We start from the raw sequence: 12,325 nt of genomic DNA on the forward strand, positions 1-12,325 counted from the left end.
AAAAGGCAAATTAGCTAAATTGAATAGTAAGCAGAGAAATACAATTTAAAACAAAAGAATTTGGAATATAAAAGTGGCTACTTAATATGGGGCTGCTAAGCTGCTAAGTCACTTAAGTTGTGTCTGACTCTGTGCGACCCCATAGACGGCAGCCCACTAGGCTCCCCTGTCCCTGGGATTCTCCAGGCAAGAACAATGTAGTGGGTTGCAATTTCCTTCTCCAAGGCATGAAAGTGAAAAATGAAAGTGAAGTCACTCAGTCGTGTCTGACTCTTAGCGACCCCATGGACTGAAGCCTACCAGGCTCCTCCATCCATGGGATTTTCCAGGTTAAGAGTACTGGAGTGGGCTGCCATTTATTCAATTAATCAAATCAAAACAAAATAAAAACATGTTATTTCACTTAGCACAATGTTTTCAAGGTTCATGCATGTTGTACTATGTATCAGAATTTCATTTCTTTTGAAGGCTGAATAATGTTCCATTCTATGTATATATGACATTTGTTTATTCATCTGTTGATAGGCATTTGGATTGTTTCTACCGTTTGGCTATTGTGAATAATACCGTTATTAATACTGAAGTACAAGTATCTGAGTTCCTGTTTTCAATTCTTTTAGGTATACACCCAGAATTGGAATTGCTGGATCTTATGACAATTCTGTTTAATTTTTTGAGGAACTGCCATATTGTTCCCTAGTATGTACCATTTTACAACCCCCAGCCATGCATGAGAATTCCAATTTCTCCACATCTTCACCAACATTTATTATTTTTTAAAAAAATAATAGACATCCCAGTGAGTGTTAAGTAGTATAAGTAGTATCATTGTAATTTTGGTTTGTGTTGCCCTAATGACTGAGGCTTCCCAGGTGATTCAGTGATAAAGACTGCCTGCCAATGCAAGAGATGTAAGAGATGTGGGTTTGATCCCTGGATTGGGAAGATCCCCTGGAGGAGGAAATGGCAACCCACTCCAATATTCTCACCTGGAAAATCTCATGGACAGAGGAGCCTGGCAGGCTACAGTCCATTGGGCTGCGAAGAGTCCAACACGACTGAAACGACTGAGCATGCACAAAATAGCTACATCTTATATTATCTTTTAAACCTAATGGCAGGCTGGATGACTCATAGCTGGAATCAAGATTGCCAGAAGAAATATCAACCACCTCAGATATGCAGATGATACCATTCTAATGGCAGAAAGCGAAGAGGAACTAAAGAGCCTCTTGATGAGGGTGAAAGTGAAGAGTGAAAAAGCTGGCTTAAAACCCAACATTTAAAAAAACTAAGATCATGCCCATCATTTCATGGCAAATAGATGGGGAAACAACATATTTTCTTTTCTTGGGCTCCAAAATCACTGTGGACAGTGACTGCAGCCATGAAATTAAAAGATTTTTGCTCCTTGGAAGAGAAGCTATGACAAACCTAGACAGTGTATTAAAAAACAGAGACAGCACTTTGCTGACAAAGGTCCATACAATCAAAGTTATGGTTTTTCCAGTGAGTGAAGGGAAGTCGCTCAGTCGTGTCCGACTCTTAGCGACCCCATGGACTGCAGCCTACCAGGCTCCTCCATCCATGAGATTTTCCAGGCAAGAGTACTGGAGTGGGGTGCCATTTCCAGTAGTCATATTCAAATGTGACAGTTCGACCATAAAGAAGACTGAGCGCCAAAGAAATGTGATGCCTTTGAAATATGGTGCTGGAGAAGACTCTTGAGAGTCCCTTGGACAGCAAGGAGATCAAACCATCCAATCCTAAAGGAAATCAACCCTGAACATTCATTGGAAGGATTGGTGCTGAAGCTGAAACTCCAATAGTTTACCTATCTGATGTGAAGAGCCGACTCACTGAAAAACACCCTGGTACTGGGAAAGATTGAGGGCAAGAGGAGAAAGGGGAGACAGAGGATGAGATGGTTAGATGGCATCACCGACTCAATGCACATGAGTTTGGGTACACTCTGGGAGATGGTGAAGGAAAAGGAAGCGTAGCCTACTACAGTTCATGGAGCTGCCAAAAGTCGGACACAACTTAGCGACTGAACAACAGCAAATATTTAACATGATATTGTTAATAAGATGACTACACTGTGGGCAATTTAAAAAGTAAGTTTTAATTCAATAAGACATTTTTTGTTGATTGTATATCATAGGCTGACTACACTCTCCACCACGGCATCTTAGGGGCCTATAAAACAAGACATAAAGTGTGAGGGGAAAAAAAAAGAACTGGACCACGGGCTGAATTTAAACAAACAAACCAAAACAGAGGTTGTTAAGAAGAGAAGTCAACTCTAGAGATGAGCACTGTGATTCAGCAAGAGGTTTGGGAACAAGTGGTGTTAAGACCCCAGCGGGCCTATACCATTAAGGATTTTTATAATTAGAAAGTGAGTCTAGAGAGGAGTCTTCTGATGCTCTTGTGGAATAAAGGCATTCCTTGGGTGTTCGCAGCAGATCAGTTTTGCTTTCTGCCCTGCGTTAACCCAAGAACTTGGCTACTCACCCCGGGTGGGAGGCGCGGCTGCGCTCCCCGCAGGCCCGGCGCTCACCTCTTGCGTCCGGGTCGCCCTAAACGCGGTCCTCGCATCCTGCCCCGGGGCCGCCACTGCTCCGCGGGCCTTGCCATCCTCTCTGCCCTCCCCAGAGCCCCCCGCTCCTCTTGAGCCGCGGACTCGCGCACCTCGCGGCTCCTGGCAGCCGCCGCCGGCGACAGGGGCCAGCGCTCCGTGCCAACCAAGCCGGGCGGTCTGCGGGCATGCGTAGCTCCAGCTCCCGCAGGGCCAGGCCTCCGGCGTGGGCCCCGACCCTGGAGGGTGAATGTGAGCCCCAAGAGACCTGCAGATCTCTTGAGGTCACCGTTCTTCTTTCAGGGCAGGATTTCTGCGGACAACATGTGGAGTGGCTCTCGCCAAAGACTGCAGAAGCTTAACTCTGCCTTTCCCCCCACCCCGAGCAGAGCTTCAGAAGTCGGGGCAGCAAGCGAGGCTGGGTCGCTGGGTCGCTGGGGGTGGGGTGGGGTGGGGTTAGGGCAGGTAGGGGAGCTGAAAGGCCCTGAACATGTTGACAACCCAGCCTCTTGTGAGGTTACGAATTATGGCCTGGTCAGACGGTTATGACCTAGTAAGACAATTACCTACCTGGTCACCTACACAGGCCTGCCTTTGATTGAATGATATCTTTTCAGAGCAGATGCTCTGGCCGCCTCTGTTAATATATACGTGTGGGGTGGATATCATAAGTCGCAAACTTTTGTGAGAAGTAGGCTGATAGTCATCAAAAATTAAAAAGAACCTCAAGATGGTTATGCCTAAAGAGTCTGCTTACCCACTGGATAAAATCATGTAAAACGTATTCTCTTCTTGAAGATTCGTAAGAATGAAGATTTTAAAAGATTATTTAGATAGTTTTTCAACACATTTGTAAATGTAGTCCATGTGCTAGGAAAGCAGCGTGATATAATGGGGAAAGTCCAGAACTTGGAATCAGAGCAAATGTAATTAAGTACCGATTCTGCCTCTTTCTAAATTGTCCACTTGAACAAATCATCTAACCTCCCCCTCCCTTAATTTAGTCTATTAAATCCTTGTCTTTCCAAAAATTCTTTAAAATAAGAACAATGTTCTTATTGTACAATGAAAGTGTACAATCTATAACCAGCATCAATGTTATAATACTGTTCCAATAAATGAAGTAGAGTATATAAAAAAGCATATTGTAAAGTGCTATACAAATATTAATTTTTCAACAAATTTGTGTTTTGTTCACAACTTATACTGTGACCATTTATTCCCATAACCACTTATTTCTATTTCTTTACCTTTACAGTTAATCCTTTTCTCTACATTATTGCATTGATTACTGGACACCACTTTAAAATGACTTTTTGTGGTCATGTTATAGGTTTAATTTTGGTACGGCCAACCTTATGAAAATGTATTATTTTCTGTGAGCCATGACATTTACAGTTTAGGTGCCACCAAGTGGATAGTGGTGCCTGTTTTATGATCGTATGGACTTACTCTCTAGCATATTCTCTGATTTGGATAAGAGAATATAGTTAGTCTATAAGCTAACCAATTTTTTCTATTGTATCTATTTTTTGAAAAAAATAATAGTCCTAAAAGCATGACCAATTTAATAATTAATGGCACATATTGGACATCTTAGTCAATAAGATATAGAGACACACAAGCACTTACATTCAAAGCCTCTCCCTCAATTTCAACTCTTTTTTCCTAACAACTTTCCAAAACCATCAAAGAGTCCTTTGGAGCTGAGGTCAGAGCTGGAATGTTGCACTATTAAAATGGATGAAAGGTGAAGGCAGTAGAGGGCTACTGGAGTGATACATTCCTGAAAGCCCTGAAGAACAGGTGGGTCAGGTCACCAAAGTAAAGCAGGTAAGGTAAGAACCAGAAGGGAGTTGTGGTATGCTCAGCATTAGTCACTGGGATGTCAGGGAGAATGTTGACATCAAGTCAAGCACCAAAATGAGCCAGGAAATTAGGACACCAAAAATGATGCCCTACCATGACAGTAATTAGGGACCAAGATGAGTCAGGCTGCCAAGAGAAAATGCCAATGTATCCTTGTATTAAATCTTGCATGCAAACAAATGCCACTTGGAAACTAGAATCTTCCTTTGAGTTGATGTCAAAAGCTTTCCATTTTAAGTCTTCCTTTTTAAAAAAAAACCCTAATATTTATTGGACACTTGATATGTACCATCAGTGTTCTGAGCACTTTATTTGTATTATCTCCCATAATTTTTATAACAACCCTATGAAATAGACAGTCTGTTTCTCTGCATTTTATAGAAGAAACTGAGGCAAAGGAGGTTAACCAGCTTGTCTAAGGTTACTCACCCAGTAAACATTACCCACCCAGTAAATGTGACTCTATTTCAGGCAGACCTCAGAGCCTTCACTCTATACCACTGTAGGACATGGCTTCCTGCAGTTTTAACTCATGCTTATTATCTATCATTTCTCTGGACTCAGCCCTGAGAGAGATGGCTGAAGACATGCATATCAGGTCCAGATAGTATTTAGTGTATTTTTTCTTGTGAAGAATATATTAAAAAAATTTTTTAAGAAGTATAACTTAAGGGAAAACATTTTAACTTCATTTTCTTTGCAGTTTAAAAGCTTCTATGTAGTTTGCTGCACCAAAGCACTTGAAACATTGTCATCAGAATTCTTCATGGCAGATTTTGCTCAGTTTTGTTCATTTATGGAAGGCAAGTTGGCTTTATTGTTCCTCTTTCATGGAAAGACCACATTTATCTGTCTGTATTCTAAACTCTCAATCCCCTCATTTTTCTTTCTGGAGGCCTTATTGGTTTTAAAGGGATTTTAGGATGTCCAAATGAAAATGTCAGCAAATAAGATATGTAGAGCTAGAAACTGAGAGAAATTAGAGCTAGAGATAAGAATTTGGGGGTTATGATCAAGAGGTTATTGTTGAAGTTGTGGGAAAATATTCCAAAAATGAAAAAAGATAGCTCAGTTCAGGTGGAAAAAGACTTTATAGATAATTCTAGTCCAGTCCTTTCAATAATTCTCAACGCCCCAGAACAAAAAAGTTCAGCTCTACTGCTGTACCTGTGGTGATGAAAGCTCATTATCTCCTGCATCAGTTTCCTCTTGTCTCTGTGACAAATTACCATGAATTTAGTGGCTTAAACAACACAAAAATACAATCCTACAATTCGGGTGGTCAGAAGTCCAAAATGAGTTTCATGGGGCCAAAATCAAGGTGCTGGTTGGGCTGAGTTCCCCCCACAGGCTCTGGTGTAGAACTTGCTTCTTTGCCTTTTTCACGTGTGGAGACTGCCTGCATTCTTCGGCTTATGGCCCCTTCCTCCATTTTCAAATCCATTGACATAGCATCTTCACACTTTCCTTTGTCTTTGACCCTCTGCTTCCATCGTCATATTTTCTTCAATTTTTCTGCTTCTTTCATCTTTTAAAGACCATTGTGATTACAGTGGACTCATCTGGGTAATCCAGAATAATTTCCTTAACTTGATTGCATCTACAAAGTCTCTTCTGCTTTTTATGGCAATACATGAAGAGACTCCAGGGATTAACATCTTTGGGGGCCATTAGACTACCACAGCCCCAAAGTAGCCCACATCCTAATGGCTAGAAAGTTTGAGCTAAACTTTGCCTACATTTGGTTTTTGTGCATTGGCCTGGCTTTGTCCTTTAAAGTCACAAATATTAAGTTTAACATCTGCCGTATAACTCTCCTTCAGATACTTGAAGATATATTGACCCCACTCTCTCCCAAAAAAACCAGCTTGATAGGATAGTTCCAAATCCTATTATCTTGGTTGGCCTCCTATGGAAAACTTTGGTTTATCAATGTTAATTTGAAAATGTTGTGTGAGTTGATCAAGCGAGAGTAGGTAGAGCCAATATTCCTCTGATTCTAAGTACTGGATTTTTTTTTTTTTTGGAGGATAATTGCTTTATGATGTTGTGTTAATGTGTGCTGTACAACAATGTGAATCAGCTGTAAGTATACAGATATCCTCTCCCTCTTGAGACTCCCTTCCTCCCACCCACCCTCATCCTACCCCTATAGGTCATCACAGAGCACCCAGCTGAGTTCCCTGTAAGCACTGAATTTTAATTAACATGATTGCAGTCTATTAAATTTTTGTTTTTCCAAATATGACTGAAGGACATGTTTACCTGAAGTACAATTATAAAGTTGATTTTTAATTGAAACACTGGCTTTTACAACTAGGTTTATTAAATGACTCTTTAATGTCAATGAGCATGTTAATAATTCTTAACTACATGTGATCTACACACTTAATTACATATAAGTTTCTATCTAAATCATTAATAAAAATGTTAAGTGTGATGCAGTCTGTGACAGAGCCCAGCAGCATAACTGAAGGACTTGTCCAAGATAACATTTATCTGCTTTCTTAGGTCTAAGTCCTTCAAACAAAATCTAACTGTGTTATAATCTAATCCACAGTTTTTCATCTTGTCCAAAAGGAGCTCAATGTTTTATGCTCTTTGTATTGCATTCTCCTTGACTACCAATCTACCAATACCCTCTGAGAAAGAAATAGTGTAGCGTAACTTTTTTGGGTAAACTCAGGCTGGCTATTGGAGAAGGCAATGGCACCCCACTCCAGTACTCTTACCTGGAAAATCCCATTGATGGAGGAGCCTAGTAGGCTGCAGTCCATGGGGTCGCTAAGAGTCAGACACGACTGAATGACTTCACTTTCACTTTTTGCTTTCATGCATTGGAGAAGGAAATGGCAACCCACTGTTCTTGCCTGGAGAATCCCAGGGACGGGGGAGCCTGGTGGGCTGCTGTCTATGGGGTCGCACAGAGTCGGACACGACTGAAGTGACTTAGCACTTAGCAGGCTGGCTATAAATGATCATCGTCTCCTCCTTAAGAGCTCTCAAATCACCAGTGAAAATCCAGTCTAGACGTTTTCCTGATACTAATATTAAGTTTGCCAGAATATAGTTGCCAACTATAGTTTCCTTCTTTTGTTAAAAATTGCTTTGTTCTGACTTTACAGTCTTTTGATCCTTCTTTTCTTCGTTACAGATCCTCAACTATGAGTCACTGTGATGATGTACAACAGGAATGGCCTCACATGGAAACCTTTTTGGTCCAGGCTGGGTTGTGAGGCAGGTTCAACTCTTCAGAGACTGATAGTTCGGAACACAAAGAGCAGTTTCTTTATGTGAGAGGAATGGGGTAGATGGTATATATGGAGGCTGTATCAATGGTAAAGTACAAAATAAATTCCACTGTTAAAAAAATCCCATTGTTTTCAATTTAATTGCTTACTTGCTTAAGAGCTTCCTGACCAGTCTACAAAGAAGTTGGAAGGTGACTAGAAGAGAAATAGGAAACTTTTTGTTTTAAAACGTAGAGATCTTTGATCAAGTACATATTGGCAATAGACACACAATATATAGCCAACACAATCCATGGTGAATAGGTCTTTAATCACAATTATCACTTTTCAGGTTAAAAATCCTTATTTTTACATATGAATAGTTTATACTCCTACCATTAATTTAAAAGATATGACAACAGAAGTGTAATCTACAGTTCTGATGATTTTTAATAAATAATTTGGTGAAAGACTTTTAGTGTGATAAGCACAATTAGGGACATGCCTGGTTCGGGTACTGGTGCTCTTAAACTTTTGTGGAGATTATAAATTTAGTCTGCTTCCACAATATAAGAATATATAGATATTGGACACAGATTAATTTAATTTAAAAAAACTGACTTTTAAATGTAAAATGAGATTTTTGGAAATGGTTAGTCTCCTCTTAGGAAGACTTGCTCATGGTAGACTTCCAATTGGTATTTGTTAAGTGATTCAGAGACACTTAACTGTGATGAGATGCCATAGACATTTCTAAATATTATACTTTTATGAAAAAATACATAAAATACATAAAATATTTTATGAAAAATACATAAAAGAGAAAATTCATTCTTTAGATAGAAAGATGTTTTTGCACTTTTTTAGATTTTTTCAACTTGTTTTTCTTAGTTTTTATGATACATTTCAGTAAGGAAAAACTTTAAAAACCTAGTGCATGGATAGCACTATGCTTTTAATTAAAATGCAGACTATTTTCTTAAAATTCTAGGTAGATACGTTCATTAGAGCATAAACTCTCTGAGCATAGAACCTTGTACTATTTGTCTTTATATCCCCAGTACCTGGGGCAGGAGGAACTCAGTAAATCTTGTATAAATGAGAACGTTACCTTTCAGATCATTTATATGAAGAGAACAGAACAAAAGAGGGTGTATAAAGATTTTCACTCACTTCATCTAGTACATCTTCTTCACAGATGTTTGTGTTTATTACTTCTGGAGAGCAAATGTGGTCTGAAGATGAAGAGGCGGTTCTTCATGGCCTAAGTAATGAAATGAAGAACTAAATTTCATGTTTACTCATTTGACTTGCTCTTAAACTTTAGTCTAAGTTCTTAATATCCTCTCTAAAAAATGGGCCAAGGTAGTTAAGTAAGGTTACCAAGAAAGTTTTGAGGATAGGTGAATAAATGTGAAAAACCATTCATTATAACAACTGCATAGACATTGTACACATTTAAGAAAAGAATGCTGCTGCTGCTAAGTTGCTTCAGTCGTGTCCGACTCTGTTCGACCCCACAGACAGCAGCTCACCAGTCTCCCCCGTCCCTGGGATTCTCCAAGCAAGGACACTGGAGTGGGTTGCCATTGCCTTCTCCAATGCATGAAAGTGAAAAGTCAAGTCGCTCAGTCGTGTGGGACTCTTAGTGACCCCATGGACCGCAGCCTACCAGGCTCCTCCATCCATGGGATTTCCAGGCAAGAATAGTGCTGTGTAAATTTTATGTGTATACAAAATAGACAAATCCTCTTTAGTCTTTGTCATTCTAAGCAGCATTTTTATACCTACAATTTGGGATTTTGACCTTTTGGTTAATCCAGAAATTTGGTCTAGATAGCTCTTACCCACATGTGTGCATGGGTGTGTGCATGTTTGTATGTAAATTTTTTCTCTCATGTCGGGATTTCTCATTTGTTTCTGGCAGTCACAAATAACAGTACTTCACAGAGCCACTTTAGGAGGTGGTTTAGAATAATTACTTAAATTTATGGTCTTGTGAAGCTAGATTTGTTTTTTGATAGAATGTATGTCATATAAATCTTTCTCATTAAAGTCTGCCTAAGAATAGAGAAAAGTAAATATTACCTATTCCAACTTTCCACAAAGGATCTGGAAGCCAACATAGTCCTAAGATGTCTTTCAAGACCTATTTTTAGCTTTGAAAATTTATAGAATATTTTGCCAGAATAGAGATGCTCAGTATCTTGATTGTGGTATTGCCACAAGTATGTACGTATGTCAAAACTCATCAAATTATACACTTAAAATGTATGGTGTATGGTGGTTTAGTCGCTAAGTTGTGACTCTATGGACTGTAGCCTACCAGGCTCCTCTGTCCATGGAATTCTCCAGGCAAGAATTACTGGAGGGGGTTGCCATTTCCTTCTCCAGGCGATCTTCCTGACCCAGGAATGGAACCCGGGTCTCCTGCTTTGCAGGCAGATTCTTTACCGACTGAGCTATGAGGGAAGCCCCTCACATATCCTAATAAAGTTATTAAAAAACATAAGTTTGTGGAAGAATGAGTGAACTATAATTACAGAAAACAACATAAATGAATGCCACAAACCTAATGTTCAGCAAAAAAGGCCAGATACTGAAGAGTACATGATGTGTGATTCATTCTTAAGGGACAGCAGTAACTCAGAGGCGTATAAAAAGGTCTTCCGAGGCGACAGTGGTTTTGTGTTTTGAATTGGATCACGAGTCCATTTACGTCATGAAAATTCATTTAGCTGTGTTTTTATGCACAGGATCTTTGTGGTGAGGGAATAGTTCTGTATCTTGATTTTGGCGGCAGTTATACAAATCTACAAAGATGTGATGAAATCGTGTAGATTTTTCATATACACATACAAACAAATGCATGGTGACGTCTGAGTCTGAGTGGTGACGTCTGTGGATTGCAATGTCAATTTCCTGGTTTTGATATTATACTATAGTTATGTAAGATGCTACCATTGGGGGAAACTGGGTGGAAACTCCTGTACTGATTTTTCAATTTCCTGTGAATTTATAATTATTTCAAAATAAAGTTTCAATAGTGTAAAGTGGTATTTTAGTATGTGAGCATCTTTTGAATATTCTACTTATATCCCCTTTCTAGAAATTTCCCTACTCCCCCAACTCAGGATTGTGGTGACAACTATTACATTCAGTCCAAGCAATCCCAAACCTGGATGGCGGTTGATTAGCCCAGGGGTGGGCATCTATCCTGATGAGGGGATTAGCGCCTTCTTCTGGGGAAAAAAAAAAATGGCATTTGCACTGAGAGCTGTCTCTCTTCATGTGCCTATACCTTGTGAATTCAAGAACTTTCCAGGGTGTCCTGTTTTCCATCATGTAATCAGGTGTAGCAGAAAGAACCTGGTCTACAGAGAAAAGGTAAGGTGAAGCAGGTGTACAAAAAGTGGGAGACACAGGACAGGGAGAGTCCTGTGGACATTCCCGGCTTCTTATATGCAGCCGAATTCCTGTCATTTGGTTTGGGAGATCCTTCTATGCCTTTATAGTAAATTCATCTGCCTACCTTAACAAGATTCATTTGGATTTCGATTACTTGCAACCATAACGAATCCTCATCAGTACATCTAGGAAGATAAAATCATATTTATCCTTTATTCTTTTTTAAAAAATTTAAAAAATTGAAGTATAGTTGATTTACAATGTTTTGTTAATTACATCCATATAGCAAAGTGATTCATTATATATATATGTACATTGGTTTTTTAAAATATTTTTTCCATTATGGTTTATCAACTTTTTTAACTTAAGAAGTATGACTTTACAGTATCTGAGATAAAGATTTCCACTTCCCCACAGTACAGTTGCACAGGATGTACTAAAGACTTAACCCATCCCTCACATTTTGAGGTGAGAAAACTGAAGCCAGAAAGGTTAAGGAACTTAGGCAAAGCCATACAGCCAGTTTCTAGAAGATCCAGAACCACTGTCCTGTCACTTCCCTTACTTCAATATCACATTGTATGTCCTGGAGGGAAGCCCCAGGATGTGCCATTGAAAGGTTTTATTTGCTTGTTTTTAGTGTAGAAGCTGTATACCTAATGACTCAGAACGTGGTTAACAAGGACCTACTTGAGAGATCAAATGAATAAGGGGTAGGGAATAGGGCAATAAATAGAGTTATAATTATAGGCACTTAATACTAAGAAAAACTTCAACATTTATCAATAATAGTCATAGAGATATTCCATTTGTCATTAGAAACAGATATACGGAATCTTTTGAAAGTCAAAGGAAACACAACTTCAGGACAGATTACTCAAACATCTTAATCCAAATACTGAGCATCTAGAATTGAGGACAAAAATTTAAGACTGTATTAAACAGGATGTCAATACCCAGTTGACGTACATTTCCTGAGAGGTGGAGGTTTGCTCTGAAACTTCCTGCTTGGTCATAAAGGGGAACAAGGCTACTGGAAAACGTTGGTCGTTCTCTCTCAATCTGTTCCAAAGTGACTGATGAAAAATGCTGATTTGGGATTGTTCTTAAAAAATAAAAGTACCTGGAGCACAGCTTTGTGTGGACTAAATTTCAGGAGGCACCTGTAAGGTGAGAAAGAAGTATTTACCCAGCTCTAAATAAAGAGAAGTCTAGTAAACACGTGACTTGCTGGAAA

General features: G+C 39.3%; 1 long non-coding RNA gene across 1 annotated transcript; it reads left to right on the plus strand.

Annotated features, from left to right (window-relative positions):
- The first annotated feature begins 3,054 nt into the window (after positions 1–3,054).
- On the plus strand, positions 3,055–6,486 carry LOC132343371 (uncharacterized). The gene is made up of 3 exons (XR_009492178.1): positions 3,055–3,507; positions 4,276–4,414; positions 5,154–6,486. It is a non-coding gene; the product is annotated as an uncharacterized lncRNA (long non-coding RNA).
- Positions 6,487–12,325: the final 5,839 nt, after the last annotated feature.

Source organism: Bos taurus, chromosome 21 (assembly GCF_002263795.3).
Source record: "Bos taurus isolate L1 Dominette 01449 registration number 42190680 breed Hereford chromosome 21, ARS-UCD2.0, whole genome shotgun sequence".
In the NCBI taxonomy this organism is placed as follows: Eukaryota; Metazoa; Chordata; class Mammalia; order Artiodactyla; family Bovidae; genus Bos; species Bos taurus.